This window comes from Hemicordylus capensis, chromosome 7 (assembly GCF_027244095.1).
Source record: "Hemicordylus capensis ecotype Gifberg chromosome 7, rHemCap1.1.pri, whole genome shotgun sequence".
Classification (NCBI taxonomy): domain Eukaryota; kingdom Metazoa; phylum Chordata; class Lepidosauria; order Squamata; family Cordylidae; genus Hemicordylus; species Hemicordylus capensis.
Genome location: NC_069663.1, coordinates 4,625,605 through 4,631,604, shown reverse-complemented (window position 1 = coordinate 4,631,604; position 6,000 = coordinate 4,625,605).

Genomic DNA, 6,000 nt, shown 5'->3' with positions numbered 1-6,000 from the left:
GACTAGCCCAGTGGAGCAGAACTTCTCAATGATTCTATTGACAGGCTTTTGATCTTGCTTGATTTTGGGCTGTGTTGCGTGGAATCCGATCGAATCATTTGGAAGTCTTGTATATTATTGCATAAGTCTATATACACTGACGTAATGAGGAGGTTTGGAGAGAAGAGGTTGGAGAGGCGCTCTGTACTGACAGCAGTGCTGGATGATAGTCTTGACATAGCATCTTTTATTGTACACACCATTTTCTTTGTGGGATTAATCTGCACATAACTGGGTGAGTCATGATAGCTGCTGTTTCACCAGTGGGCAGGCAGGATCACAGTGTGACTTGCTCAAGACCACCTATGAGTTTGTGGCTGAGCACAGATGTCAGCCGGGGTCCAGATCAAGACTGCTGTCCCACCCCACCCCACCCCCATTACATTTATACCCCACTCTTCCTCCCTGAGGGTAGAGTTCTCCATGTTATCCTTGCAACAGCCTTCTGAGGTAGGCTAGGCAGAGAATAGTGACTGGCCCACGGCCACCCAGTGTGTTTCATGGCTGAAAGAGAATCTGAACCCAGGAGAGGTGGCTAAGTCATGCATTATGAGAGGCTGTCTCCACAGGAGCACCAATGGCCATAGGGATGGATTTGGGGCTTGATCCTGCTCTCAGTTTACAATCCTGCTGGAGGCTCAGCACTTGATTAGACAAGAGGACATCTGGAATTTGGTGATGCGAGCACCAAGCCCTCTTTCTTTCATGCCGAGACATTGAACAGCTGGCACCAGACCTTTATGACCAATTCAGGTTTTCTGTTAGGCGACTCCAGAACAGCATTCCTTCCGTGACTGGCACTAGCTTCTCCCTTGTGCTTCTTTTTAGATTGCCAGCTCTTTGGGGGGACAGGGGGCCACTTTCTTCTCCTTTTTGTATGTAAACCACTTTGAGAACAGTTGCGTTGAAACATGAGATATAAATAAGATAAGTAGTTGTTTGCTTCGGTATTCCATTTCTCAACATCCTTCCTTCACAGAGGGGGAAAGTGCCAGTTGGACTTCCGAGGAGACCCTGACCTGGATGAAGCTGGCTCACTTTTGAACAATATCGTGGCTTGAGTTGCCCTCCGAACAACTTGAGTTGCCCCCCGTAACGTCACGGGCTTGCGACGATCTCTAAACTGCACAGGCATGCAGTTCATTTGCTTCAAGCCACCATCCCTCCCCCCTCGCTGCCACACCTCAGCCACCATTAGAGTCTTTGGTTTGGTTTTTTAATGGAACTTTGGTGGGGTGGGCCCCCCAAAGGAAGTTTTGGGGAGCCTCGCATGGGGGTGGGGGCTCATGGCTGGACGGTCCCGATGCCCAAATTACCTTGGTGTATCCCTAGAAGGATCTGCTCTGCTGCTAACACCAGACATGGATCTCCTGACCAATGACCCGTTTAACTACTGCCACCAAGTAGACTTGTGTGTTCTAGACTGAATCTACCACAATGGCCTTCCAACCTTCCGTTGCAAAAGCAAACTTCTTTCAAGGTAGTAAAGCCTATAGGCGTGGGGTGGAGTCCACAGAAGCTAGAATTTTCCTTTTGCTATTACAAGAAATCTGACTTTGTGATTAGTTCACTTCAAGGTTGTTTCACACGTTCAGTACAAAACAACAACAACAACAACAGTAACTAACAGAGCAAAAGGAACAGACAAAATGTGATCAAAAACGCATCCAAGATAGATACGTAGATCTCTGTCTTAACATGTGGTTATGAAATGTCTTGGTTTGATGTCCGGTCACAACATAGCTATGCATCTTATTGATCTTATTAGCAAAGCGCCAAAAGGAAGCTACCCACACCAGTTACGGAGTAGAGTGCAGAGTTGAGTTGTTGCCATTATGTGAAGAAGACACATGGAGATTGTTGTACAATCTAAACGAAAAAGATGTATTGGTGAAGTACATTTAGAGAGGAAAAACCCAGTCCTATCTATCAGCTACATAATGAATAGGAAGGGAGGGAGAGATGTTTCCATCTACTCTCTCAGAGGAAAGGAAGAGGACTGACTCTTGACTGGGAATAGCTGAGGAGTCGAGGCAGGGGCCATAGAGGAGAGGCAAGCAGGGACAGGTAAGGAGACCCTCACTAACTACCTCCATGCCCAATACCCCAAGTGGTCATTAGGAGAGCTGGTGCAAAAGGTCGATGCACTGGAACTCCTTCTCCAACTCTAAGAGTAGTAGCTTCTTTGCAGTAAGTGCAATTTCTGACCTAATTCCAAAGGAGCATGGAAGTCTGTTGTGCACAGTTCTCTCTCTCTCTCTCTCTCTCTCTCTCTCTCTCTCTCTCTCTCTCTCTCTCTCTCTCTCCATCATAGTTTACCCTGTAGCAGAGGCCTGTACAGAGCAAGTCAGGCTGCACATGGGATATCTCAAGCTCTTTGATGTGGCTTGTCATGCACAGAAATCACGCTTGATGTGGAAGAGGGGAGTGGACTTCAATGTTCTAATCAAAGAGCTGCATCTGAGCTGGCACAATACAAGTGCCTGTTGCTATTCTCTTAGAATGAGCCAGCCCTATTGGTATCCCAGGTATATTTTGGTGTACTTAAGCTTTGCCCATATATGGCAAAGCTTTTCTGCAAGCAAATCAGAGTGTGAAAAGTCAGACCAGATATTGGTGGTCACCAGGGAGCTGTTGCCGAAAACGGCCTCCAAGGATGTGATCTCCATCTTGTTGCTAACACTTAGAAGCATTGTGTACATGTGACAATTGAACTGGGATTCTCCATGTCTCCTTCGAATGGGCTTGTGGAGATTTGCAATGTGGTTGCTGCATTGTAATTTCACCGAGTACACATGCGCAAACCCAGTGAAGGTCATTCACTTCAAGGAGGCTGTTGTTGGGCTTTGTGATTATTTAGCAAAGCACCAAGGAAGCTACCAGGCACTGGAGAAGATCCTTTATCTTCTGCTTCTGGTAGAGAAGGAATGCCACTTCTGGTTGTGGTACAGATTCCTCGGGTTCACGGTCTGGCTCTTGCATCGTGAGACATCTTGCCTCTTTCACCTGGATCTCTGGCACAAGTTCTGGCACATCATCCCTAGTTGGCCCTTGTCTCTCATCAAAAGACACCACATTGCAGATCCTGACCTCTCCATTTGTAGGATCAAGGGTTCTCTATCCCTTTTGGCCATGCGGATATCTAACCAAGACTCCCAGTTCACAGTTGCGATTGAGTTGGGTTTTCCTGGCCTTTGGTACGTATGCATAAGCTCTCTATCCAAACATTTTGACATGCTTTAGAGAGGGTTTGTGCCCAAGCCATCGTTCAGATGGTGTCTTGTCTATTGCTTTGGCTGGCAATCTGAGTGGCAAGGACTTAGGAACACATGGGAAGCTGCCATCTCCTGAGTCAGACCATAGGTCCATCTAGCTCAGTATTGTCTGCACAGACTGGCAGCGGCTTCTCCAAGGTTGGGAGAAGGTTGGGGTCCACCCTGGTTGCATATGAATGGGAGGCTAGCACTGTAAGAGATTCCCCTTAGGGGATGGAACCGCTCTGGGAAGAGCAGAAGGTTCCAAGTCCCCTCCCTGGCTTCTCCAAGATAGGACTGAGAGAGATTCCTGCCTGCAACCTTGGAGAAGTCGCTGCCAGTCTGTGTAGACAATACTGAGCTAGATGGACCAATGGTCTGACTCAGGAGATGGCAGCTTCCGATGTTTCTATGACATCAGAATGTATTAGCTCCAAAGGACACTGTGACTCTGTCTGTGCAGAAAAGCTGGCTCTCACCCCTTGATTCAGTAAGCAACACTGACCCCTTGTGGCAGCTTCTCTGCATGACTCCACTTGAAAGTCCTTCCTAATGCCATTTCCCCCAAGCTCATTTATCACATGGATTTGCCTATGTGCTAGTCTTTTCGGCCATATGGTCGAACAGTTCTTGTCTTTGCATGAGGCTGCAAGCCTGGCCTGTTCAGTTACACAGTCCAGTTGAAAAAGCACATCTTTATGCATATAGGCTATATATATTATGCATCAGGAAATCATCCTTCTTAGCTGATGTAGCAAACGTTGTCCTGCAAAGTCACTTTGCAACTTTGATTGACTCCATCTCCCACAGAGGTCAAGTTACTCTCCATATCAGGGACTAAGAGGGCATCTTGGATCAAAATCTTTTCCATTTCCCCATCCAATTGCTTACTAGACAGTTCAGCAGTTCCTCTCCTGGATGAATAACTATTTTCCCATCAGCAAACCAAACAGCAACTTTGTCATTTTTGTCTAAATCTATCAACAGTTGAGGGGAATTCAGGATGTTTGGGGTAGCGCCTGACTCAATAACAAAACGATTCCTCTCATTCCTGGTTGCTACAATGAAAGACTTCTCTCTCTCTCTCTCTCTCTCTTTCTGTTTCCCATTCTTTCAATCCAACCTGCTGTTTTGTGACCTAATTTCTGACCTAATTCCAAAGGAGCATGGAAGTCTGTTGTGCAGAGTTCTCTCTCTCTCTCTCTCTCTCTCTCTCTCTCTCTCTCTCTCTCTCTCTCTCTCTCTCTCTCTCTCTCTCTCTCTCTGTTTCCCGGTCTTTCAGTCCAACCTGCTGTTTGTTTCTCTGTCTGTGAGAAACGGGTATCCTCCTTTCTATTCTGTAGGCAGACTGTCAGTCATCTCTGGAGCTATGCTGACCAGAAACAGACTTCCCCAAGTCCTCAAACGTCATCAGGCAATGGCTGTGCTGTTTACCATAATATCAGTTGTCAGCTCTACAGCCCTATGAAAGCAATGTAGCTGCAGCTTATAGCAGCGAGCAATGTTGGTATCCAAGCAGTTGTGGAAAGCTAAACAACACTTGAGATTGACCCTCATGGTTGCCCACTCGCCCTTTTTAGGACAGGGAACTCCCTCTACTTGTCAACCTGATGAGCTGGTGAGGACTCAGCCGTTAAGAGTTCAGAGAACTTTTGCTCTCCACCTGAAAGAGACATCCCACTTCTCAGAGAAGTTGAAGGTCACCCCTTCAAACCTGCACATACACTTCACTCAAGCCATTTCCAGACTTCTCTTCCTTTGGTGTGCACCCAAACGGACCAACTCCAGCATCCATGAACTCATTCTTCTACCTGAATATTGGACCCTCCAGGTATGACTGATGCATTGCCTCCAAGCAGGTTTTGAAGTATGACTCCAGAGGCAGCATGGAGAAGACAAGCGGCTGCTTCTCTGTGGTTGACTGTTGCACTATTACGTCAGTAGCCTCCTCCCTCCTTCACTTCCACTGGGTCTCCTCCTCTCCAAGCATGGGAAGGAGAGCCCTGCTGTTCCCCAAACAAGAGGGTCCAGAGGGAAGCCAGGCAGCTGTTCAGAGCTTCCTTCCACTTGGGGCATCAGCTCTTGGCTTTGAGACTCAGAGGGAGGGAGGGAGAATCCTGCTGCTGCCTCTTCCGCCACCCTCCGCTGAATAATGCCAAAGTCAGCGATGAAGAGGCAGAGTGGAGAAGGCTAAGCAGCCACCGACCTGCTCCACGCTGCCTCCTGGCAGGCAAGTGACAGCATCGCCACACTCTGGAAAGAGCAGAGAGCAGTGGCCAGAGGGCAGAGCCAGCAAAGTGATGTGTGTCCCCTCAGGTGAGAATCAGTGTCAGGATTGCGCTGAAGGAATGAGTCCCCGTGTCGTGCTGAAACAAGAGCACATCTCAGCAACCAAGGTGGCTCTCGGGATGAATGGCAGTGGGCGGAGGTGGAGGGGTCTGCTCTGAGGGGCCTGTGGTGGTTTTGCTTTCAACATGGTGGGGAAGAGAGTCCTCTGATTTCTCAGATCAACAGACATATGAACAGGAAGGGTGAGGTTTGGAAGAACTTCTACTACTAGTACTACTACTACTACTACTACTATTACTACTACTATTGATATACCGCTTTTCGACACAAGTTTCCAAAGCAGTTTAAGTGGAGTAAGAATCAAGGAATAAAGATGGCTCCCTGCCCCCAAAGGCTCACAATCTACCGAGAAACCTAA